Source organism: Protopterus annectens, chromosome 8.part0 (genome assembly GCF_019279795.1).
Source record: "Protopterus annectens isolate FY-2018-M chromosome 8.part0, PAN1.0, whole genome shotgun sequence".
In the NCBI taxonomy this organism is placed as follows: Eukaryota; Metazoa; Chordata; order Ceratodontiformes; family Protopteridae; genus Protopterus; species Protopterus annectens.
Window position 1 is genome coordinate 1,149,620,151 of NC_056741.1, and position 27,609 is coordinate 1,149,647,759.

The following is a 27,609-nucleotide window of genomic DNA, read 5'->3' on the forward strand; positions in this document are numbered from 1 at the left end:
CATCCGATGTACTATTACATTGATATAATTGTTGCTGTGGTCAAAGGGTGAGCTGTTTGCTCACTTTATATGATTATCTGAAGTGAGTTGTAAAGTCTGTATGTGGCGATGACGTCTGTGTGTAAAATATACAGCAGTTAACATGTTTATGTTCTGATGGTTTTAAGGTTTCAGTCAGACTTCATTTCCTTCAGATAATACATGGGAAGACAAATCCTGTTCTAGGCATGTTGGAAATTTGCAAAAAATAAATATGTTAAATCTGCCCCTATTTTGGCTGTTTGTCACAGCATTGTTTCCCTGTTTGCCTACATTGTTAGTGGCAACTTTGGGCCATTCATGGCTCCGGCTTTTATCGGTCTGTCGTACGTTGGCAACGGAATTGTTATGTCTTCCCTGTCGGCATCTTTCTCATTACCAGAGAAATGTCACACACGCATATCGGCAAGACAGGTTTATAAAGCTTTATAAAGAAAATAAATAACATTGTAATAAATCATTTCTGAGAAAATAATGTTAATAATTTCAGTGATACCTGAAGAACATGTCAATATTTCAACAGTGAGTTGGTTGCGACAATACGCAAGTACTACATATGTATATATATATATATATATATATATATATATATATATATATATATTAGAGAGAGAAAAAGAGAGAGATAAAGTATGTGCTTACATAATACTACATGTGTTAAATTCAAATAAGATAGGGAATGCAAAAATACATTATGGGTAAAGGTTGCCAAGTTGGAGGGCAGCATATCTGTATTCATGGGATGTGCAGGTTAACTAAACAGCATGTGATCAGAAGGAGTTAATGTCCTCTCGAATACCATTTTCCCAAAAACTATGTAAAAATGCTGATACGTGCTCTGAAACACTAATTCTCTAACTTTTCATATAAAATCATAAATGAGTGCCGTCTTTAATCAACACATCGATACATCCTTTTGTTACTTTTTTTTTTTTTAACCCCTACTGTCTCTTAACATAATATCTGGTTAATGAAAAACTATGAACTACAAGATTCAGTCCACCATGAAGATTCAAGGGTATGGCTACTACATAAGTAGAGAATCGATTACCCGAACTAATTGGGACCTAGGGTAGTTCAGATAATCAAACATATAATTGAACCATATAAAAAACTTCTACAATCTTGTTTTTTTCTGCATGCAGGAATACACTTTTCAACCATTCAGTGATTCCAGTGGACAATAAAGAATATTTTTCACACACAAGCTGGCCACAAGTTCAAAAAACATGCTCACGCAAATACTTATAATGTTTACATTTTCAGACTTTATGATTTTTCTTACCAGAAAACTTTGGAAGCCTGGTTCTGATAATTGAAGTTTCGGATATTTGACGTTCGGATAATCAACTCTCTACAATTCCAATCGAAAGCCTGAATTTTTGTTTTTTGTGCCATAAACCGCATCCAAGACAGACTTTTCCAGAAATAACTTGCACTGTATTAAAAGTGCAAGCCACTACAATTTCACAAGCTACTGTAAATTTTAGTCTTGACATCTTAACAGATGAACATTACATAGCAAACACTGTCACAGCTCTCGGTTTTACACAGTCCTAGGCATTTAATTTATGACTACCTAGGACTTAAATTACACCCACGCTTCTCACCCCATTCCTGTCTTTGCTGTCCAGTTTAAGACCTAAACAAAAGAAATGGGTGGGGCTAGCATAATGCTTAAGGTCTATCTCACAGATGCAATGTACAGGGCTTGATTTTGACCTCTGCTTATTGGCTAGACTTGTAATGGTCTGCATACTGACAGCCTAGTATTTATCTATGAAGATTAATCAAATGCCAAGTGGTTTGCTCATACCACCACCCCCTTCCAATCTTCAGCCTTAGATATACACAAACTTCTCAAAGCTTATGAACTCCCAAGAGGAACTGCACAGTTTAGGTTATTCCATACATCCAAGAAATCTGATAGATGCACATTAATACAGGTCCTGTCTTTAAATAAGACAGCAATTTAATATCCTTATGCTTCTGCACCACAGTCAAAGAGAAATGCATAGCAGGTTAGCAGATAAGGACCTCCTGGCCATATTCCTTGCCTATCTGGTAAGCAGTATGTTACTTTTTAACAAGTACACTATTTCTTCACACACACCTCAAAACAGCTAATCCGAGTATATAATTTCCAAGTAGTTAGGCACAGAGCTAGTACTTACCCAGAAATGTGTGCCAAAGTCAGTCATCTTCCTGTAAGCTCCTGACCCAACCGTCCACTGTGTATCCTAGGTTCTTCAGCTCTCAAGACCCTTCAGCAACTTCAAGAAACACCAATAAATAATTAGAAACACAAAGAAAAGCATTTACTTACCCGTTGAAAGTTTCACAATCAGTCCAGGGTTTTTGACCAGACTAAAGCTAAAACTTTAGGCTATCAAAGTACTTTCTATTCCTAAAAAACAGTTTGGGTAAAACAAAATGTATTCAACAGAAAAGCACATTTGGGATACTAAAAAAATACCAATTTTCTTTATGTACAAAAGCAGAAATATGCATATGCAATTATACACAACGTCTACTAAATGAAGACTACTTTTGAATTTCACACATGCTAATATCAGCCTCACTCCTAGACCTTTTAAAACCATAACAAGAACATCATTGAAACTTTCTTTGTGCATGTCTTACCCATAGAAAATAAGATGTTCCAGTAAATATTCTGTGCATACAAATATGAAATACATAACGCCTGTACCTGAATTTGGAACTTCAGACATTTAGATCCATTACAGATGAACAATATATGGCTGACTACTACCTTGAAGGGGCATAAGGACGTTTCTCACTTCAGCTCCACATCTTACACTTCACACGGACTTAACACTGTTCGTATGTTGCACAGTGGAAAAAGGGATTAACTATTGTTACAAAAGGCAAGGCAGATACAAGTAATTTTTATACTGTCAACTTCCTTGAGGGGGCAAAGGTCCCAGAAAATCGCCACAGGTAAACAAGTTGTATGGGAAGGAGCATGAAGGCTTCCCCAGCACAGAATGTTCTTAGATGGATGCTAGTATACCTCAGGCACTGAGGGGAAGAGGCGGGACCTCAGGTGGGGTATTAATGCATCTCATACAGCCTCCTCAGGACAGTACCTGGAATCGCTGTAACCAGTCCTCTTCCCTGTTTCTGTGGTGAACTGGTATAAATATAGAGCCCAAGCGTTTGAGGTCAGGAGGTGGAACAGCAAAATATTTTAAATAAAACAAGTGTGGCTGTGTGGTTTACAAGCAAAGAAGACAGACACGATCATTGATTATTGGCTGCATTTTGGAAAAAAAATTACAGTGGATTCAAAATACCTTACCTCAGAACAGAAAGTGAAAAGAACTACAGTCAGACCACAATGCATGTACACAGTGCACCCAGATTTTCAGTATTGCTGTGAGAAAAATGACAAGGCTTCTCTAAAAACTTCTTGGCTGTAAACATGACAGCCAGAGCTAAATCCACCAGCCAATTACTCTGCAGAAACTGTAGGAAGAGACATACTCTACAAATATGCCTCCATTCAAACTGAAAAAACATATCGAGCCAGGGCAATGGATAGGGTTCTGATGAAATAATCATCCAGGATTAGGAAAAGAATCTGGCCACAGACAGTTGGACAGAGTCAGTTTGGAAACAACTTCTTACAAAAGGTTTCTTCAATGTATGTAAGGTGAAACAATTCCATACAAGGGCCACCTGCAAAGGTAAAGAGACTGCAAACATACATGCAGGCAGAATAAATGGACACAGTTACGTCACTACCACCTCTAAAAGGGGAATTAGTAACACTCAAAAGAATATTTGGAAGAAAAGCTATGCTGCCACCACCTTCACCTGAACTATGGAGAATGAAAGCACAAGTAACTAGGTGAGGACAAAGTGCTTTCAAGAAGCTGTAAAATGATAACTAGCATTAAATTTAGATTAACCCGATAAAAAATGATAAATAGGTGGTAATGTCCAAGGGAAAATCGGAACAATTAAAAAAACACTCATTTGCATAATGTGTAGACAAAAATGTCAATAACTGTTCAATGGCTCCAAAGTAAATGCATCTAAAAACTGAATATGGACAATAAGCATGTATGCATTAAAAAGAGATTATGTACTCACCATAAAGTTCCATGCGAGTAATTCTACTTCATTTGACTTCAAGCTGTGGGTCCTCGGATCCATGTCGGATATGACACGGCCACATTTTCCAGCTACAACTCTGAGCTCCATACTCCTCCCCTACCCATACTGCCCCCAGTCTCCCTTCTCCCTTCAGATCGAGTTTGCTGCCCAACATATAACCATTACCCGACCACACAAGGACTTATCCTCCAACAAAACTTACTACAAGATCCCTTAACTCCCAATATAAGCAAAGATCCCTACAGAAAGGGACCAGAACAAGGGACATATAGTATCCTGAAGAATAAGGTCGGGGGAAGGGGGGGGGGGGACAGCTGAAGACAAATGAAGTAGAACTACTCAGATGGAACATTATAGTGAGTACATAACTTCTTTATCTGAAGTAGTTTACTTCATTTGATTTTCAACCTGTGGGACAGAGTCCCCAGCTACCTAATCCTTGGGAGGCCCTCATGGAAGGATATTCTGGAACACCACAGAGCTAAAGGATGCTCTACTTCTAGAAACCAATTCCGGCCATGGTGGTGCAGCGGTTAGTGTTGCCGCCTCACAGCAAGAGGTTCTCCGGTTCGATCCTCGGCTGGGGTGCCTTCTGTGCGGAGTCTGCATGTCCTCCCTGTGGTCACGTGGGTTTTGTCCCACATCCCAAAGATATGCTGTACGTGGATTGGACACTCTAAATTGGCCCTAGGTGTGAGTGTGTGCGTGTGTGTGCATGTGTGTGCCTTCTGTGGAAGGTTGGGCGCCGGGTTGGCAACTCAACACCGTAAAACTCCACTGCCAATCATGAGCGGACAGGTGATCCGCTGTGGCGACCCCTAACCAGGAAAAGCTGAAAGAAGAAGAAGAATGAGAAATAAAGGTGAGAGATGAGGCCCAAGTGGCAGCTGAACAAATATCATCCAAGGAGACCCTAGACCAAAAGGCCGCAGATGTAGCCATGGATTGGGTCGAATGAGCCTTCACTTTTCCTGGAAGGGACAAACCTCTATCTGAATAAGCCCAGGCAATGCATAGAAAAATCCAGTGAGCAACTGTCACTTTTTAAACAGGTTTTCCTAAAAGGGGTTTGGCATAGGACACAAAAAGTTGATCAGACTTGCGTAAAGATTTTAGTCCTGTGTAAATAAAATCTCAACTGCCTATGAACATCTAAACAATGTAATCTGTGTTCCCCTTTGTTCTGATAGTTCGGAAAAAATACTGGAAAATTGATAGTCTGATTGATATTGGCGTCTGAGGCTACTTAGGAAGAAAAGATGGATTAGTACGTAACAAGACTATCTTTGTGGAAGATCATATAAGGGACTTTGATAGAAAGAGCTTGGAGTTCAGACACCCTTCTAGCGGATATAATGGCAACCAGAAAAGCAGTTTTCTAGGTCAAAAATTGCAGATCTACAGAGGCTGCAGGTTGAAAGGGAGGGGAAACCAATGCTTGCAACAACAAAGTGAGGTCCCATGATGGAACGGGATCCTTGACCGGAAACCTAAGGAGGAAGACACCTGTGAGAAAGGTCTTATAGATTTTCGAAGAAACTAAAGAAGACATATCCACCCCAGCATGAAAATTAGAAATTGTGGCTAGTTGGGCTTTCACCGTAGAAGAACTAGCTCCTTGATGAAAAATGCTAGATAAAAATTCTTGAACCACTGTAAGTGGTGTAGTGAAAGGATCCAAAGACCTCTGAACGGCCTACATCGAAAAACATTTCCATTTACTGCGATAGAGTTTCCTAGTGGACGACTTATGAACCACACCCATAATGGATTTAACTGGAGAAAACAAACCAGGAGTCCTAAGAAACATGGGAACTGGAGCAGCCAAACAGTGAGCTTCAGACTGTCCAGGTCTGGATGAGAGATCCCCAAGGGATGTGAGAGCAGATCCAGGACCGGATCCAAAGTCCATGGAGGGACAACTAGATGAGACCAGAGTAAGGGAAATCAAACCTGTCGAGGCCAGAATGGTGAGATGAGGATCACAGTGCTCATCAGCCTTCGAGCTTTCTGCAGAAACTTCGACATGAGGGGAAGAGGGGTTATGTATAAAGGAGTCTGGTAGGCCAAGCATGAATCAGAGTGTCTCTGGGGGCTTTCCTGGGTGGGGGGGCTCAGAGTGAAGAAAGTACAGTTGTGTACACTTACCATAAATGTAGACATTCGAGTGCATTCACTGCAGGGGTAGCCCTCAGTCGGCCCGAATACCAGAGGCTTACTATTTCTACGTCGGCTGTTGTCGGCTGGTGTCGCTTCATGACTGACGTCAGATCTTCAGTGGTATAAAAACAGGCAGCCAACTCCATTACATCATTTTTTCTTGCCCCAAATCTCAGGAGCCCCCAGTAGGGAGCTAAGTTATGGTGGAACAACACCACCTGTAAAAAGTAAATACCAATAGCCCTGTAAGGAGTGAGGAAGGAAGAGAGAGGGGGGGGGGGCCTGTTGGGTGGGAAACCAGGACAGCAAAGTACAGTTTTGTACCTACCATAAATGTAGATGTTCGAGTGTATACCCTGCTGCAGTCATCACACTTGGGTTATCCTGCCATCAGGCGGTCCCGCAGTCGGCCCAAATTCCAAAGTCTTGGTCCGGCGTCAGTTGCTGTCGCTTCTTCCCTGATGTCAGTGCGCCAGGGGTATATAAGAGGCATCCAACGCCATTTTCTTCAGTTTTTCTTGCCCCAGATGTCAGGTGCCCCCCCAAGAGATGGTCAGTAGATTAGCACAATCAAAACATCCCTCCAGCTATAAGCAAATACACCACAAAGGTTGTATCAGATTTTAAGGTATAGAAAGGTTTTAGTTAGGTCAGAGGGGATGGAGGGAGAGTAACCTGGACTGCAGCAGGGTATGCACTCGAACATCTACATTTATGGTAGGTACAAAACTGTACTATGTCCATCGTGTTACCCTGCTGCAGTCATCACACTTGGGTAGAATCCCAAAGCTAAGGATGGGAGGTGGAGTCAAACAGGGTTAGAGGAGGCTAGAAGGCCCTGCAAAACTGCAGTGGCGAAGCCCGCTCTAGTCTTAGAGTAAAGTGGTAAGTGATAGTGTTTGGTGAAGGTGTGTACTGAACTCCAAGTTGCAGCTTCCAGAATATCCTTGGTTGGCACCCCCCTGAGGAAGGCTGTAGATGTAGCTGCTGCCCTGGTGGAGTGGGGCCTTATGCTAGTAGGAACTGGTTTTCCATGATGGGTGTAGCAAAAACGTATGCAATGTCCTATCCATTTGGAAATGGTCTGTTTTGAGATAGCCTTTCCTTGTGATGCTGTAGCACAGGATACAAAAAGTTAGTCAGATTTTCTGAAAGCCTTAGTTTTATCCAAGTAGTAACGTAATTGCCTGTGAATGTCCAAAGAATGCAGGAGTCTTTCTCCTTTGTTCTGTGGATTTGGAAAGAAGGTGGGTAAGTGGATGGTTTGATTTAGAGCCACACTGGATACCACCTTTGGCATAAAGGAGGGGTTAGTTCATAGAGAAACTCTGTCTTGATGAAAAATGAGGAAAGGCTCTACTGCCATTAGTGCCTGTAGCTCTGAGACTTTTCTGGCTGAAGTAATTGCTAGCAGCAGGGCAGTCTTCCATGATATAAACTTTAAGTCAGCTGAGAAAGCTGGCTTAAAAGGTGGCAGCACAAGTTTTTCCAGAACAAAATTTAGGTCCCAAGTTGGTGTTGGCGCTCTCCTGGGAGGCCTAATGTTTTTTGCTCCTCTGAGATACTGCCTTAGAAGTGGATGTGAAAATAAGGGAGAATCTGTGTTGTAGTGAGCTGAAATAGCTGAGGCGTGGATTTTAATAGATGAAAAAGAAAGTCCTTTGTGCAACATCTCAGTTAAATATTGCAGAATCTGAGGTATGTTCGGCTGAAGGATATTTTGGCCTTTAGCTTGGTTCCAGGCGCAAAATCTTTTCCATTTGTCTGAGTAGGCTTTCCTGGTGCTGGGTCTCCTGGCCTCCAGAATGACATCCATAACAGCTTGTGAAAGAGGGGCTGGCTGGTTGCTTAGGTGATTTGCCATGCAGCCAAATTTAAGGTTTTGAGCTGGCTGTGTAGAATCTGACTGCCTTGCTGTGTGAGTAGATGAGGAATTTGTGGTAAAATCCATGGTGGGCCCTGGGCCATGTTCCTTAGTAGAGGGTATGAGTGCTGGCGTGGCCAGTCCGGGGCAATGAGTATCATTCGAGGTCTCTCTATCCTGACTTTCAGCAGCACCTTTGTGAGAAGGGGCAATGGAGGAAAGGCATATACAGTCAGCAGTTTCCAACTGAATGAGACTGCGTCCACTTTCCAAGCTTGATGGTGAAATGTCCTTGTGCAAAATTTTGAAAGCTGATAGTTTTGGGGGTTGGCAAACAGGTCTATGTCTGGGCGCCCCCATTTTTGAGTTATCATTGCAAATACTTGTGGATCCAGTTTCCACTCGTGGGGATCCATGATGTTTCTGCTTAGGTCGTCTGCCAATGTGTTCTTTTCCCCTGGCAGGACGTGAGCTTGTAATTGAACTTGGTAAGCCAGTGCTGTAGTCCACAAGGTCATTGCTTGCCTGCATAGAGGGTAGGAGTGTGTACCCCCTTGTTTGTTTATGTACCACATTACTGTGGTGTTGCCTGTCCTTATAAGCTGTCCTGAATGTAAGAGGTCCTTGAAGGCTGTCAGAGCATTCTGTACAGCTAGCATTTCTTTTTGATTGATGTGCAGATTCTTTTGATCTGCAGCCCATATGCCTTGAACGCTCCGTCCTGCCATGTGTGCCCCCCCAGGCATAGTCCGATGCATCTGTTGTCATAGTTTGCCTGGCTGGGGGTAAGGTGAAAGGCTGACCCTTGTTGAGGTGACATGCCTGAGACCACCATAGAAACTCATGTTGAAGGCAGGGAATGAGAGGTATCATTGTTTCCAAGCTGTGGCTGTGTTGAGTCCATATGCTTTTCAGGTACCATTGTAATTTCCTCATATGCAGTTTTGCAAATGGTATTAGTAGTATGCAAGATGCCATGAAGCCCAAGGCCTGCAGAATTTTTCTTGCAGGGAGTTGGGTCTTTGTTGCCATTATTTTGAAGTATTGAGTTAGTTGAAGTTGTTTGTCTGGCGTCAGATAAGCCATCTGGGCCGTTGTATTCAAGCTGGCACCCAGGAATGTCATATTTTGTGAGGGTACTAGTTTTGATTTCTTTTTGTTTACTGTGTACCCTAGGCAACTTAGAAGGTGTTTTACAAAAGCCAGATGTTGTAAGAGAATGCCATTGCTTTCTGCTTGGATGAGGCAGTCGTCCAGGTATGGGTATATTTGAATTCCTCTCTGCCTGCAGTATGCAATTACTGGTGCCAGGCATTTTGTGAAGACCCTGGGTGCAGTAGATAAGCCAAAGGGCAGTGCAGAGAATTGGTAATGGGTTGAACCTGCCATGAAACTGAGGTATCTTCTGCAATTTTGTCCGATAGGGACATGCAGGTATGCCTCCTTGAGGTCCAACGTTACTAGCCAAGCTTTCCTGCCCAACATGGGAAGAAGCTGCTGTAGTGTTAAACATCCTGAATTTGGGTACTCTTGCAAGAAGGTGTTTAGAAATGAAAGGTCCAGAATGGGCCTCCAAGCATTGTCCTTTCTGGGGACTAGAAAGAGCCTTGAGAAAAATCCTTGGCCTTGCTCCTGTGTAGGTACCAGTTGTATGGCTCTCATGTCCATGAGAGCTATAATTTGTTTTTGTGCCTCTGCCCATTGATTTTGTGGCAAGTTTGGCATTCCTTTTATCCTTGGCAAGGTGTGGAAATGGAATTTGTATCCTTGTGAGATAATGTCTAGGACCCATTTGTCCTTTGTGATGATGCGCCAGTTGTCTATAAAAAAATAATAATTTTCCTCCCAAGGGAGCTGCCAAGAGAGTTTTGCTTGGCAGTTTGAGGTTTAACTGAAATGACAAGCATTCGTTATAATCTACTCTTATATTCCTGTGATGTCAGTATTGAGATAAAACAACAAATTGGGCCATATTATTAAACACAGAATAGTTTCTTTTAAACATCATCTGTGCATTCATGGTTAACTAAAGGGGCTTGAATTTCTGGGATTCAGCCATATAAAAGACTCTTTGAAGTTTAATGTTACTATAAGTGCATTATAACATTGACAATTGATACACTCATGTTTTTTGATTGTTACATTCAACAAACAACAGGAATTTATTTAGTTTTGCATGAAGCATATGTGAGACATATAATAGATAATTTAGCCATCTTTTTATATAACTGTAGTACCATAATTCATCATCGGTACATCCTTTATAACATTGGCAATAACTTTTTAAAACAAATATTTCTTATATTGAATGAATAATAAGTAACATTTTTGTGTTCATGGTTTATGTATTTCCATCTAAAGTGGATGCCTTTACTGCAGATCCTTTTAGAGTATACATAATTTTGGAATACTTGTCTCAGGTAAAATCAAGAACAGAATGATTTCAGGTTTATTCTAAATCTTGGTCCAACTAAGACACAACTACAATTTAGAAGTTATCTTTTGAATTGATATTTTTCGACTAGAATATTATCTAACTAATTTCAATCCATACAATTTACTATTGGGTGTGTGGGACCATTTTGGAATATAACATTGCATATCACTTTTTGAAATCAGGGCCTTCAACTTTTATGTATTGTGGCTCCTCAAGATTACCAGAGTCATATATTACATTGTTTTATTAAAACACATTTTGAATTGTTAATCTAGTAGTTGTCATTTTCGGTTGATACCTTTTTTCATGTTCATTCAAGAATAGAACAGCTATAATACTTTTACATTTAATCATATTACAGGACACATATATGGGCTTAACAGACTTTTTAACCTCTGTGACCACCAAACTAAAAACTTAAATTTTTTTAAGCTCAGGATTTGTGTGCCAAACATTTCATATAATTCCTTTTACTTTTATGTTACAATTTAAATACCATCATTGTTCTGTATATGACGTGGCTTAGAGGTGCAATCAGCACAGCTAATATATTGCCATTATTGTCAGATTATCATTAGAAATATATACAGGACGTGGTCATATCTTTCGAATTAGAGGAATTATTATGGATCTAAACAAAATATTTTTAGATCTATCAGCAGATAAGGATGACCTTGCACCATTTGGTATTGGCAATAATTTAGTGGATTCTGAAAATACTAATTCTTTGAACCCAAAACAAAAATGTGAAAAACATTTTGCTGATCTTAATAAAAATATGAAAAATCTAAGATCCTGTGTTTGGCATCACAAACTACTAAAAGCTTATTTGACTAAGGGCATTTGCCCAAGGGGTCTCAGGGTTAAAATTCAACCACTGGTGGCAGACCCAGATGATAGTCTTATTAGTGAATGGTCTTCCATTCAGCAGGAATGCTCCATGAAGTTTGTAAGCTCACTATCAGATTATTACACTAGAATTATTGATAAAGAAACCAGTCAAGTGTTAAAATCTATTGAGGAATGTAATAGCTACCAACATGAACCCTTCTTTCCAGATTTACTATCAAAACTTAGCATTGAACTATTAAACTTTGACAACATTTTGAAGGAAAGAAAGGTTAAAAAATTTTTACGTGACATTTCTGACTATGAGAAGGGTCAACCTTTTAAAAATGTAAGACATGTCAGATTTCAGGAGGGACATAATAAAAATAAAAATAAATATACACCTAATCCAAAAAGGAAACGTCCGCGTTCTATACTTAAGGGACGAGGCAGTAATAATGAATCAACCGACTATGACAACTCATCAGGCACAGATACGGAAACACAGTCCACCATAGATTCCCCCACTCCCAAAAGGAAAAACTGTATATCCCCTTTAGGGCACATGGAGGGAGGAGGGGAGGGAGGAAGCACAAGAAAAATTACAAGTCTACAAAATCTGATGGAAATACTGACCAACAAATAAATAATGTATACAATATTTCAAACACTGTACTCACAGATGGCCAAATTTCATTGTTAAATAAAGGACTATCTTTCATTCCCGGCTTTTTTGTGTCTGAGGACAATTTCACACAAGATCTATTTTCATTTTGTAGACTAATTAATCTGAAATTATTTTTTCAGGATACCAAAGATGTTGAACAGTCACAGACAGAGTCATTTAAATATCATACTTCACTGTTTACACCACCCATGCATCCAACTGTGAATTTATTTTTACACAGTGTACTTCATGAATTACATTTTCAGTACAATCACTGTTTACCAATGGCTAATAATATCACTGATGCTGAAAGGTCTTGTTTGGAAGAACTAGTAAGGAACAAGGATCTGGTCATTATCAATGCAGACAAGGGAGGGGCAGTGGTGGTGTTAGATTGGATTCAGTATGATATGGAAGCACATAAACAATTAGATGATGTGCGATATTATACAAAAATGCCACTGGACCCTACTCCTGTATTTAAAAAAGAAATAGATGACTTCTTACATTTTGCTTATGATAATGATATTATATCAATGAAAACATTAAACCATTTAACAATCTCTGACCCCATCAAACCATACATCTATTTTCTACCAAAAATACACAAAGATCTTTTGCATCCACCTGGGAGGCCCATCGTATCAGGTATGGGTTCATTGACTGAGCCATTATCTGATTTTCTAACTATGCATTTGAAACCTTTACTAAGATTAGTGAGGTCAAGAATACAGGACACCACCGAATTCCTGTGCATTGTCAATGACATGCAGTTAGATTCAGATTGGATACTTTGTACGTTAGATGTATGCTCCTTATATACCAACATTCCACATTGGGCCGGACTAGATGCTATTGAATTCTGGCTTTATCGATCAAACATGTACCAACCAGGATTCAATACTTTACTATTGAACTTAACTGAGCATGTGTTGACCAAAAATGTCTTTTTCTATAATGATGAATGCTTTCTGCAGATCAGAGGAACAGCAATGGGGGCTTCCTTTGCCCCCATTTATGCTGATCTATTCATGGCTTATATGGAAGAAATTATGATATATGATGACACTCATAATTGGTTTCTACCTGACATTGACATCTGGCGAAGATATTTGGATGACTGCTGGATGGTATGGAGATCAGATGTTTCATCTCTTCAAGAATTTATGGATTATTTGAATGATAATAAGTGGGGAATACAATTTACCATTACACATGATCAAAAATCTATAACATTTTTGGATGTTTTGATCACAAGAAACATGGATAATACTTTGAAAACGGAAGTATTTAGAAAATTCCCCCAATACAACACTATACTCCATGCCTCCAGCTTTCATCCAAAACATATCGCCAGAAATATTCCAAAGTCTCAATTTATTAGAATCAGACGCAATTGTTCTGATAATACTAGTTTTGATCACCATGCTCAGGATTTGTGTAATAGATTTCAGGATAGGGGTTATAAATCAGGATATGTTACAATGGCACATAGGCATGCCTCAGGCTTACACAGATCAGATCTTTTGAAATATAAAAAGAAACCAGTCAAGACTAACACAGTGCGATTTACAACCACATATGGAAGAAACACTAAGAATTTTACTCAAATTATAAGGGACAATTGGAATATACTAGATGCAGATGCTAAAATTAAGGCAATCATTCCTAACAAATGTTCATTTTCCTTTCGTAAAGGAAAGAACTTGGCAGGGTACTTTAATCATTACAAGCATCATTTTGAATCCTCCTTAACACAGGCTTATCAAACAACTATCTTGGGGGACAAACTTATTGGCTCTTTTCCTTGTGGTCACTGTGTGAACTGTAAACACATGATAAAAACCAAAGAATTCACAAGCAGAAACAGTAGCAAAGTCTTTGATATTCAATTCTTTGCCAATTGTAATACTGATTGGGCCATCTATATGGCAAGCTGTACCTGTCACTCATTTTATGTTGGGCAAACCTCTCGATCAGTTAAACTAAGGGTGTCCGAACATTTGAGTGACATTAGATGTAAAAAATCATCCAACGCATTATACAAACACACACTTGTACATAATAAGGCCAAATTTCATTTTACAGTTATTGATAAAATTATTGGTGATAGAACCAATAAATGTGGCTGGCATAGAAAACTTGATATGAAAGAAAAGAAATGGATCACCAAACTTGGTGCACTATTTAGTCCAGGTTTGAATGAATATCTATAAATACATCTGGTCTAACACATTATATTATATTATATTACATACATTACATATCTAACACAATCAGTTTTGATATGATATTTTGATATGCAATATTTGATTGACATATACTTAATATTTGTGTATCTGATTTTGTATGTATGTTTGCAACTGATTAATATTAATGAGCTTGGTATTTTATATTTAACCAATCAGCTTTTTCTGATGTGTATTTAAAAGAACTGCATAATGGACTCTAAATCTATACACTGAAGAAGGCCATATTGAATTTGGGCCGAAACCGGTATGTTTGTGAGTTTTATGCATTTCTGGTAGCTTATTAATAAACTACCATATCGAATTGTCCACCAGTTGCTGGCTTATTTCTTTCAGTTTGAGGTTTAAGTCATTGTGTTTGTCTTCTAGTAGTTTGGGACCTGTCTTCTCCTCCCTTCTGTGTTGCAGTGCCCCACTGGCGAGGTTTGTAAGGGATTTGTGCTTGTCCTCTGCCCCTTGGGCGTCTGTATTTACCCCTCTGTGGTCTGTCAGAAGCTGGAAAGGACCAATTTTTTGCTGGCCAATTTCTGATGAAACGTGGGGGTTGTACCTGTAAGAAATCTTTGACCGTCTGCATAGATTTTGTCTTATCCTCCATTTTCTTTAAAACCTCTTCTGCTTTAACCCCAAATAAAACATCCTGCTGTGGGGGGGCATCTAGTAACTTTGCTTTAACATGATCAGGCAGAGTTTGTTCCCTTAACCAAGCATGCCTATGTATAACAGACCCAGTAACAGCTGCTCTACAGGAAGCTCCCAAGGAATCAAATCCACATTGCAAAAGTATGTTTGCCCACCTGTTCAGCTGCATGCATTAGATCCTGCATTTCTTTGAATTCAGACTGTTGAGGGTGCGTGCTCATCTTTTGTTTTATTTGAGACATTAGGAATTGCTGGTATTTCAGCATGTGAAATTGACAATTTAGTGCTCTCATAGCTAGAGTAGCTGAGGAGTAAACCTTCTTCCCCCACCTATCTAGTGCTCTGGAGTCCCTTTCAGAAGGTACAGGGTTTTTAGCCATAGAAGCCTTAGCCCCTTTGGGACCCTGGGAGATTGTCTTTGGGTCAGCAACAGGGATTTTGTAAAGGAATTTGTGAGTCAGGCACTCTATAATATCTATCTGGTTTGACTGGAGCAGGAGGCAGAGAATCTGGATTTAGACTAGATTCTAAGAAAACATCATCCACAATGTCTAAAACTGGAGAGATAGCAAGTGGTCTGTGCTGGGGGAGTAAAAAAAACTCTCGGAGCCTTTTCTTTGAGTCGGAGTAGTCCTGAACTTCCCAGTGAAAATGTTCCCTCATGGTATGCAAGGTTTCCCCAAAGGAATAGTCTTCAGGGGGAGAAGCTGAGAGAATGGAATCTTCAGCATCAGAATCTTCATAAGGAGGAAAGGAGTAATCCTGTTCCTCAGAGGAGCCTGAGGAAATGGACACTTGATCAGAGGAGGCATAATCCTCCTCTTGTCTAGGCCTTTTGTCTGGGGGGGGGGGGGTTGGGAACCCCTGATTAAAGAAATCAAATCTTCAGCCATTTTAAGCATCTGTTTCTTAGGCACGGGGCCTTGAACTGGAGACTGATGTGCAGTCTTTTTTGGTTTTAGAGGAGTCTTAAGCTTAGCATAAGATTTTATGGTGAGAGAAGTCGGTCTGAAGACACCTTCTGTAACCGAAGGTGTTTCCGCAGCACCGGCTTCTCCTTCTGCAATGTTGTTGGTAGGGCCTAAAGAAAATGGCTGCGTCAGCCTAGAACTCTCTGCTTGAGAATCCGAAGCGGTCTGGGGTTCAAATTCTGCGGTCGTCAGGGGCTGTGTGTAGGTGCCTCACTGAAAACCGGAGAACCGGCGACCAGCCCAGCCGAGGCCTTGGACTCTGGCTTGGATCTAGGCTGTCTGTCTTTATCTTTGCGTTTTTATGCACGCCAGTAGTCGTTTGCTCAGACGGCATAGTGTAATTAAATTTCCTACCGAAGTAGTGTCGTGCGAAATCAAAGCGTTGCTTTATAGTCCGCTTATTGAACCTAGCACAAAACAGACAACCAGTGACGTCGTGGTCTGGGCCTAGGCAAGGTATACAATAAGAATGAAAGTCCAAATGAGGTATTTGCTTCCCACAAGAAATGCAATTGTTAACTTTTTCTGACATCGGACTGAGGCAAGAAAAGGTTCCCCAACGGGGGGCTTAAGCTTTGAAGACTTCGGACTGAAATTCGATTAGAAAATCTCAGGTGTCGGCTGACCGGCACTTGCGAACTGCTTCTGCTTCGGGCGCCGCACGGCAAGAAAGACGGAAGAAAATGGTGTTGGATGCTTCTTATATACCCCTGGCGCACTGACGTCAGGGAAGAAGCGACAGCAACCGACGCCAGACCAAGACTTTGGAATTTGGGCCGACTGCGGGACCGCCTGACGGCAGCATAACCCAAGTGTGATGACTGCAGCAGGGTAACACGATGAACATCAGTGAATACACTCGAACATCTACATTTATGGTAAGTGTACACAACTGTACTATGTTCTTTGTGTTTCACTGTTACAGTCATCACACTTGGGTTGATTCCCAAAGCTGAAGAATGGGTGGAGGCGGTCAAGAAGAGTTGGGGCTGGCTAGTATGCCCTGCAGGACTGCGGTTGCAAAGCCCACCCTGGATATGGAAAAGACAGGCAGGTGGTAATGCTTGGTGAAGGTATGAACAGAACTCCAAGTTGCAGCTTCCAGAATGTCCCTGGTAGGGACTCCTTTGAGAAAGGCTGTAGAGGTTGAAGTTGCCCTAGAGGAATTTGTTCTGACCCCCCCCTGAGGATGTGGTTTTCCATGGTGTTTGTAACAGAAATGGATAAAGTGAGCTATCCCCTTTGGAGATGGTTTGTTTTGATATGGCCTTGCCCTCTGCCCCTGGTGCAAAGCTGACTAGCAACTGGTCAGATTTCCTAAAGGGCTTAGTCCTATCAAAGTAGAATCTGAGCTGTCTGTGCACATCTAAAGAGTACAGGATCCTTTCCCCCTTATTTTGAGGTTTAGGGAAAAAGGTGGGCAAATGGATAGATTGGTCGAGAGCCACACTGGACACCACTTTAGGCATGAAAGTTGGGTTAGTCCTGAGGGAGACCCTGTCAGCATGAAAAATGATGAAGGGTTCCACAGCCATAAGTGTTTGTAGCTCAGACACTCTTCTAGCTGAAGTGATGGCCAGAAGCAAGGCTGTTTTCCAAGAGAAGAATCTTAACTCTGCTGATGCTGCAGGCTCAAAGGGGGGGTAGCGTGAGCTTTTCCAACACAAAGTTAAGGTCCGAAGCAGGGGTAGGGGCTCTTCTTGGTGGCGTTAAGTAGTTAGCCCCTCTCAGGAACTGCTTGATGAGAGGGTGTAAGAAGAGAGGTGGCTCAGTGCTGTAATGTGCAGAGATGGCAGAGGCATGGATTTTAATGGAAGAAAAGGATAGGCCCCTGTGGAATAGGTCTGCTAGGTAATCCAGGATGAGAGATAAAGAGGGCTGTGCCGGATCAGCTCCTTTAGTCTGGATCCATGAACAATACCTTCCACTTGTCAGCATAGGATTTTCTCGTACTGGGTTGTCTGGGTTCATGTATGACATCCAAGACCTGCTTGCTTAGGCTGGCCACTGGAGGAGAAGTCAAAGAATAAGCCAGGCTGCTAGGTTCAGGGTCTGCAATTGCAGATGCAAGAACTGTCCCTCCTACTGAGTCAGGAGAGATGGAATCTGGGGGAAGTGCCATGGAGGCAACGGTGACAGACTGCGCAGTAGTGGGTACCAGTGTTGGCATGGCCAGTCTGGGGCAATCAGGATTGCCCTTGGTCTTTCCTCCCTTATCTTGAGTAATACTCTTGTAAGAAGAGGTAAAGGGGGAAATGCATAGATTGAGAGGTTTGCCCACTGGAAGGCTAGGACTTCCACTTTCCAGGGCTTGCTGTGAGGTTTCCTGGTGCAGAATTTGCTGAGCTGGTGGTTGTAGGGGGGAGGCAAATAGGTCCACCTTCGGGGAGACCTTGAATTTAAAGGAATGGTCAACACATTGTATTACATGTTTAGAAAAAGCACTGGTGTCACTCTTCCTATGGATATCAGATAAATGTGATACAATTCTATCTTTCAATTTCTGATTAGTTTTACCTATATAAAAACAACTACATTTCGAACAGTTCGCAAAATAAATCTCATTTTCTGTTGTACAGGTGGCAAATGTGCAAAATATAAAAGTCTAATTAAATACAAGATGTACAACTTCTCTAAGTTAATATATTTATAAAAAGTATGATCATAGCAGGGGACAGTAGACTGACTACTAACCACAGAAGTCAATTTTTTCGAGATTAAAATCTTTGTAGCATAAAAATTATTTAAGATTCCTTTCTTAAATATAAAGCAAGGTTTTTGACCACTATCTTTTTAACTTCATTATCAGATTCGAAAGTAGTCCAATACCTTTCTATTATACATTTAATTTGGGGAGTACGTCCGTTATATTTCATAACATAACCTACAGAACAATCCTTATCAGGAGTAGTTCTACTACTATCAACCAAATCACTACCAAATAAGTAAGGTTTTCCTGATTTTTCCTTTTTACTTCAACAAAATGCATTCCTTCTTCCATCATCTTAGTATTATAGCCTCTTGCACAGAAATCAGCAGCACTATTATTTAGTTTCTGAGAAAAAACATTGTTTATATTTAATCTACTAGCTCTTAAAAACTGACTCAACATTTTTATGAATACGTCTTGGATGCAAGATGTTAGTGCATCTTGTCTACACATTATTTTCATAGATAACCTTCCATCGGTATATAAAATTGTCTTTCGGCTTTTCCCGGTTAGGGGTCACCACAGCGGAACTCTGGTCTGCTAATGACTGGCAGTGAATTTTTACAGTGTCAAGTTGCCAGCCTGGCACCCAACCTCAAAGAAGGCACACACACTTTCGCACCTACCTGCATGTCTTTAAATTCACTCGACCATGGGGAGGACATGCAGACATTGCACAGAAGGCACTCCAGCTGAGAATCAAACCAGAGAACCTCTTGCTGTGAGGCGACGCGAGCCACTGCACTACCGCGGCTTCCATCAGTATATAATATATTTAAATCCAAGAAATTCACACACTCACAAGAGATAAATGAAAATTTTAAGAAGTGAGTAGTCTTATGCAAATTATCCATGAACATTTACATTTCTGTTGTACCTGACCAATGTAAAGACATCAACTAAACGTTTATAAAAGACCAGACCTCCATTTCATTATTTATGCCATCAAATATAAATAATTCTTCCCACCTGGACAATACCAAACTAGCGTAGCTATTGGCTACCAGTGTACCCATAGCTTACACCTAATGTTTAGTGGAAGAAATCATTATTAAAAATGAAATCACTGTTAGAAAGTACTATATCTAACATGGAACATATCATTTCTACTTTGGAAATACACGTACTGTGTGCACAAAAAAATTCTCTTGTATACTAAAAATCTAAATCACTGGGGATAACCGTAAACAATGATTTTACGTCCATTGTTACTAATAAGTCATCAGAAATTTCTTATCCATTGATGTTATCCACTAAGGAAATGATTACTATCTCTCTCTTTTTTTTTTTGAATTTCTCCATATCTTTTGGGTTTCTAATACTATGATGAGAATGGACCCCATTCCTAAGTCAAAGTACTATTAAAGTTCATGAAAATAGTACTGTTTCAATCTTTGATGTCAGCCAGAAGTACTCTTTGCAGCACCTGCAATGAGCCCAGTAAGGACTCCTTTTGCAATTTGTATGGAGTTACATGTATTGGTAACATATCAAAATACGACTGCAGATTCCTTTTTATGAGACTCATGATCCTACTATTGGAACTGTCTGGGTATTTTTCTTCCACATTGCTCTTGTTTCTGCCTGCAAATCCTGATATTTCATGACTGTCTCTCTGTGCAAGGAAGACACTGTAGTCACTGGGTGTGATGATTTCAATGATCAATGCTACTTTTGTCTTCTCTTCATGGACTACTATATCTGGTTTTCTAGCATCTATCTTTAGAACTGTTGGTAATGGATGATCCCATGTAATGTAGACTTCATCATTTTCTGTGATGCTTTGTGGCTCATGTTTCCAGTGTTTTTCAGCTACTTCAATACCATAATGTTTGCACAATACCCAGTGCAACAATCTTGCCACATTATTATGCCTTTCAGTATACACTCTTTCTGCCATTAGTATGTCACAACCAGCAACGAGGTGTGCAACTGTTTCCAATTCTGTTTTACAAAACCTACACTTGTCTGTTTTTCCCACATGTTCAATGGACTTTGGACTTATCTGTAATGTAACTATTGCTATGTAGCAGTAGACCATGTAACGGATTTTCTAAAAATTTAGACAAAGCCGTGGTAATCCATCGACTGCCAGAGACAATGGGTCTCGCAGGTGGTGTCATTAAATTTTTATGCATTTATGATAAACCATAAATCAATGGTACAACAGGATTTGTCATATGTAAAAAGTATACAGTTTAGGGGTAATGCTTGATTCCATCAACAAATCATATAAAAAGGATTTGACTGTATATATGATCCCATTAACATCACTACTGTTAACTTTCTTAAACGTGTTTTTATCATTTAAAAAAACATACAGCCATTTAATATAATCTTCAGTCTTCATAACCACCACCTTTCCATCTTTATCTGCTTGCTCGATAACATCTTCCCTACTGCATAACTGCAAAATAGCTTTCCTTTCTTTTTCAATAAGGTTGTAAAACGTAACTTTTGTTCTTTTCTAAGAATAATTTACAAATCTCATTCTCACACACAGTATAGAATGCTTTTATCATAGGTGTACTATTTGGAATAAAGGTGCTCGTTCTTCTTAAGTGTGTATCGGTGGTAGTCATGTTATTTTTAAACACTATTTTTAGGTCTAGGTTACGAACGAGGGACCTAAAGTTCAGTTAAGCTTTCATTTAAAGTTCCATCTGGAGAAGGAATAAAGAAAAGACCTTTATCTAAAATATTCAACTCAAAATCATTAAAAATAACATTGGACAAATTTACAACTGTATGACCAGTGCTATTCAATTCATTAATGTCAGACTCTTTGTTGTTGGTCCTACCTTTGTGAAGGTTTGCAGCCCAATCTGTGTTGGTGTGGTATTTCCTTGATTGGGTTCTCATCTTCTGCTCTTTCCTCGTGTCCTGCTTTACTCCCCTACTGGTGCCGGTACTTGGGAGTGGTGGATTTAGAACAAATCTGCCAAAGTCTAAAAAATCATTTAACAAACTTTTTCCTTCATTCTTCTCTTACAAATTTTGATTAAGTTCTGAAGAGTTATTTGTCAATGAGTTTGAAGTGGATACTGCTACTGCCATTGCTGAGCTTTCAAGATGTGGAAAGTCATCCATTTCAGCTGCAGAGATTACAATACGCGCTGACTGGACCTCACTGATTGCATTCATTACTGTATTCTCCTTAGTTGGATAGGTTGTCAAACAGACATGCAGAGAGACTGATTTAAGCCATTATTTTCACTTGCATTAGGAGAATTACATTTAAAGTTCTTTGGCCAATGAAAAACATTTCCACATTTAAAACTGTAAATCATGGACAAATTTTCTTTTTTTTCATGGCAACTAGTTTTTATTCAAAGACATCAGATTTTTCAAGAATAAGCGGATATTCATGAGACAACTGGCTAAATAATACATAGCTCACTATTTTTTCTTTATCTCATCCAACAGCTCATTTTCAATTGTTACAAAAAAAATGTTTGTAAGTGTCATATAATTGGTACTTAACTGTAAATTAAGTTCCTGCCATTTTCTTAAGCTCAGGGTACTTGTTTCCTAAGTTGGTATTTTTAAAATTCGTAAGCCTCTCAAAACAATGCCAAAATCTATATAACCCAGAAAACTAAGTCTTTGCCACTGTAATTTCTTAAAACACTGTACGAGTATCTCCAGATCAAACACCATCAATCCTTCTCTTTCATTCCAGGCAATCTCATTCGTCAGTTCATTACTTTTTGTGAAGTTCACCAAATTAGTAAAGAGATTCTCACGAACAGAAAGGAGCTGCTGCATTGTACACATTTCTGTGCTGCATTCCCATTTTATAGTTTTATAAAAGGCTGGATCTTAAACTGAATATTAGAAAGTGCAGGAGATATGGTGTGTAGCTAACAACCACTAGTAAATGAAGCAACACACAATAAGTTGCTACAACAGCTAAATGGACCCAGAGGTACAAACATCAAGCAGAAACAGAAAAAGACCAAGGGTCCAAACATCTCATAGAGCATAATTCTTTATTAAATAAACAACAAAGCTTTCAAACCCACACAGACCCTTCCTCGGTGTTAATCAGAATACCAATTTCATTACATACATAAAACCCCAACCTATAAAAATCACAAGATCATGTGACAAAAACACATAACAAGCAGCAGAAATAAATAATTAGAAAAATTATAAATATATAAAATAAACACTTATAAACCTGTTGAGTCACTAAAAAGCAGATAAGATATAAGATAAATACTTAAAATAAGTAGTCATAGCTTAGGTAACATGCCTGTATGTTTCTCTTTTAGCAAACGTTTTAAACCTTTTTTTTCCATTTAATCCAGGCAGCTGATCATCTCTAAAAATGTTTATACATTTATATTCCATGATCTCTGTTCTATATTTTAGATCTCCTCTCTATTATTTGGATATAACTTCTGCAAGACCTTGAATTTAAAGGAATGGTCATCACCCCCTGTTGTATTATAAGTTTAGAAAGGGTGCATTTTCCTACGGATATCAGATAAATGTGATGCAATTCTTTCAATTTCTGATTAGCTTTACCTATATAAAAACAACTACATTTCTCACAATTCACTAAATAAATCACATTTGCTGTTGTACAGGTGGCAAGATTGCTAAACGTAAATGTCTGATTAAATAAAGGATGTACACATCTCTTTCTAAGTTAATACATTTACAAAAAGTACAATTATAACGGGATAGTAGATCGACTACTAACCATAGGAGTCTTTACTTTTTCAAGCTTAAAATCTTTGTAGGATAAAAATTGTTTAAGATTATTTTCTTTCTGAAATATAAAGTGTTTTTTTTTTGCCCATTATCTTTTTAACTTCATTATCAGATTCTAAAATAGTCCAATACCTTTCCATTTGGGGAGTACGTCTACTATATTTCATAACATAACCTACAGACCAATCCTTATCAGCAGTAGTTTTCTTTCTATTTACCAAATCATTACAAAAAAGTTTTCCTCATCTTTCATTTTTTGCTTTAACAAAATACATTCCTTCTTTGATCTTGGGGTTTATAGCCTCTTGCAGAGAAATAAACATCCATATTATTTAGTTCCCGAGAAAAAAAACAATCGTTTGTACTTAATCTACTAGCCCTTAAAAACTGACTCAACATTTTTATAAATATATCTTGGAAGCATGCTGTTAGCATGAAATTATTTTATTGTCTGCACATTCTTTTTATATTCAGTTGTATCAAACCTTCCATAAGTATATATAATATTTTATGATTTAAAAATCTTAAAAGTTGTATTTAATAGTTAGTCTACTCAATGACCATATACTAATTAAAATGAATAGAAAATAGTAATCCAAATTAAAGTGGAAAGAAAAAAGATAAAAGAAATGGAATATACAGGGGCACAAAGTTTGTACAATACATAAAATAGCAAGAGTTTTGAAACTCAGCAGTATGAGCACTGAAATCACTTACTCTGAAACTCTCAAACCGGCAGTATAAAAAGAATTAATGTATTATACACTGGACACCAGCTATTCCATGTTTTAGCAATAATAGGTGTGGGCAATGCAGGATTTACCCATGGCTGGTGTGGTCTGATCATAAGGACGAAGCTCTTTAGATTAAACAAAGCCAATGGTAGGCAAATCCTGCTTTACCCACAAACAGTAGTGGATTACTACTACTATTATACAATGACATTTAAGAAAAAATTTTACATTTTCTAATTAATGTCATTGTATAAACTAATGCTTTTCCAACATCATAGCGGACCGGAGTTCCGCTGTGGCGACCCCTAACCGGGAAAAGCCGAAAGAACAACAACAACATCCATTAGTCTTGTGCATCTAAGACATATACTGCGCATATGCTAAGTCTATACCTGCAAACACCTGCACAGTATATTGAAGTACCCCCCCCTTTTTTTTTTAAATGCTGTGAAGAGTCTGCTGTGGTGCCTTTTTGTAAACTTTTTTTGTCCATTTTTCTTATTTTTCTTTAAGATGCTGATGACACCAGTGAGTTACAATCTGCATGAATTTTTTTTGAGGTATCTTCTTTGCAGAGTCTGCATAGCTACATGTAGGGGGCTCCTAGTATTCAGAGACCAGAGTTTTTTTTTTTTTTTTTAATGTAGCTGCATTTTTCTACTCCACAGCGCAGTATCATAGGGTCTAGTAGTGTGAGAAAATATTCTTAATTCTCAGTTTAATGACTCAGAGAAAATGACTTCTCAGACTTTATGCAGTACGGAATGTTATATTAATAGGCAAATTGTTGGGTTTGTCCAATCAGAATGTATATTTTGAATAATTAAGACCTTTTATTGTATAACTAATGACTACTATTTTTTTTAACAGCTTCACACCACAATCACAATATCAAAACACAACCAGCTTACATGGGAAAAATTTACTGATGCCAGGAATTTCATGCTCATCCTTAAACTTGTAAGTGAAGGCCAAAAAAGGTTGAAACCACTACAGCAGTGTCTGTGACAAAGCAGAGCCAAGAAACCCAATATGACCCTATGGCCCCCAGAGTCAATTTGAAAATCAACTAAAGGTTCCTGTACTATACCTTGGGGGGGGGGCTCAAGATCAGCAACAAATGAATGTAAGCAGACACTGAAGCGAAATTCAGAAATATTGCCTGCTGCCACTTCAGAGATACTTATACATAGGAAATCAGACCAGCAAAAAATAAACTATCCTTATTCACACCCAACAAAAACACAATGTTCAGCAACACTAAATACATTTTTGGAAGGAAATCTACCACCTAACTGGACACAGCATAATATCCGAGGAACACAGCTCAACTCAGATTAATTTTTAAACCAGTTAGTGCTGCTGGGCAGTACCCTGAATAATCACATTTCAGGAACCCAGCATCAATTCAAGTTGGTCATCTACATAACACATTGTTAAGAAGTACACAATGTACAGTAACAATGAAACTACAATCATCCAACTTTAACACAGTAATATAACTTCATTTGTTTCTTGCTCTAAAAACCATCACTGAGGTTTATTTGTCCACAGAAACACTAAGCAATACAGCAAAAGAAAACTACAAAGTTAAGCAGAACAGCCAAACAGCATTATTGAGCAGGGCTGTACACTTCAGATAATGTAAGCCTAACAAATTTAATTAACTTTTCAGGGTCAAAAGCCCCTAACCTCGAACTGAAGCCTCAAACCTTGAAAATATGTTTATACCTAGCTAAGTGTTGAAGCTTCTCTTGCCTCTACTTCACAAACATGTGAAGAACACTACCCAAGCTTGTGAAGATTTTTTTGCAAATTCCCCCCTCCACTGGTTCACCTGCTTCTGACCATCCCCAGTTCTTTAAACACTGCGCCAGCTATACTACCTATCCAATTGCTTTCACTATTACCCTAATACTGCTGACTGCTTTTAGACTAACTTTTAAAATCAAAGATGGTTATCCTCAAGTTTCTAAACCCTCATTCACTATGTTACCAGTCTTCCCTTTTTAATACAGGGCACCCACAATTTTGTGAAAGCTGGCAGACAGACAAATTATGGACTATATATATATTTCTAATTAAAGTAAAAAATTCAAAGACCGCAATATAAAATGCCAGAGTACTGAAGAATTTAAAACTGAGGGTCTTCTACATAAATATATTTCTCACTGACCACAACCAAAAATGTAAATACAAGGTTTGTAGCATAACATGAAATAAAACACTAAAAGCAGAAAACAGTCTTTTACTGGTGGTTACACTACCCCACAAAAGTGGTACTGCCTCAGATAGCCTACAATGGAAGAGGAGGAAGAAATGCCCACTCTTGAAAAAAAAGAACACTAAGGAAAATGAACTCAAGGAAAGTTGCAGGCTGAGATGAGGTTACAACAGATCCGAGCAAGATGTTGGGCAAGTTACGGGAGAAATGGCTCCTGAAGGTTCTCATAGCAGTATGAACAGAAATACATATCCTAGATGACTAGGGAATAAGCATACTAGTGCTAGCGTACAAGAGCAAAGGGGACATCCATAACTGTGGGCAGGAGGGAGGTATCAAACTCCTGTCACACTGCATAAAAATTCTGGAGAGGGTGCTTGATAAATATTCACAGCAATAGAAAGTAAGATGAGAAATAAGCTGTTCAGATTCAGATTGAGATGAAAAAGAACCAACCCAAAATTTGCAGTAAGACAGACAGTTGAGAAGTTAGAGATGAGGAAAGAGTCCAAATGGGCACTCGTAGACTTGGAGAAAGCATATGACAAGGCTTTTATTGGAAAGGCTCACCCAGACTCTGCTACACTTTGCTGTGAGGGAAAGGTTGGTTTGCTTTTTATTTGTTGTATTTTGTATTAGTTTATTGCCTTTTTATATTTTGAGTGTTGTGATTTGTTTTCTTTACCTTGTGTTCTGCTTTTTAACTCCATACTAAAACTTCAGAAGACCCCACAGCTCTGTCTCTTGTGAGTCAGGCAGAAATTAGAACTGATCAATTAAGGACTCATACATAAGACACAAGAGGTCACTTAAGGTTAATCATATGTGAACTGAGGTTTGAAGCTAGGAACTAAACATTCTATTAAAGGGGTAAAATAAAACATTTCAGAGCTTTATTGGAAAGGCTCACCCAGACTTTGCTACACTTTGCTGTGAGGAAAAGGTTGGTTTGCTTATTTGTTGTATTTCGTATTAGTTTATTGCCTTTTTATATTCTGAGTGTCGTGATTTGTTTTCTTTACCTTGTGTTTTTCTTGTGTTCTGCTTTTAACTGCATATTAAAACTTCAAAAGGCCCCACAGCTCTCTCTTGAGAGTCAGGCAGAATTTTTTCCACCCCCCCCCCCCACCCTGTCACTGTCGCTTAAATACCACTGTCTTTCTAGTTGCCTGCCTCTTATGTTAATTTGACCATATATCTCATTTCCTCTCTGCTTTCA

General features: G+C 39.1%; 1 long non-coding RNA gene across 2 annotated transcripts in view; it reads right to left on the bottom strand.

Moving 5' to 3' along the window:
- Positions 1–2,213: 2,213 nt before the first annotated feature.
- The window catches only part of LOC122809279, a 433,173-nt gene continuing 407,777 nt past the window's right edge, over positions 2,214–27,609 (bottom strand). For both annotated transcript variants that reach the window (XR_006365885.1, XR_006365884.1), the window contains exon 3: positions 2,214–2,312. This is a non-coding gene — a long non-coding RNA (uncharacterized LOC122809279). The remainder of the gene's footprint in view (positions 2,313–27,609) is intronic.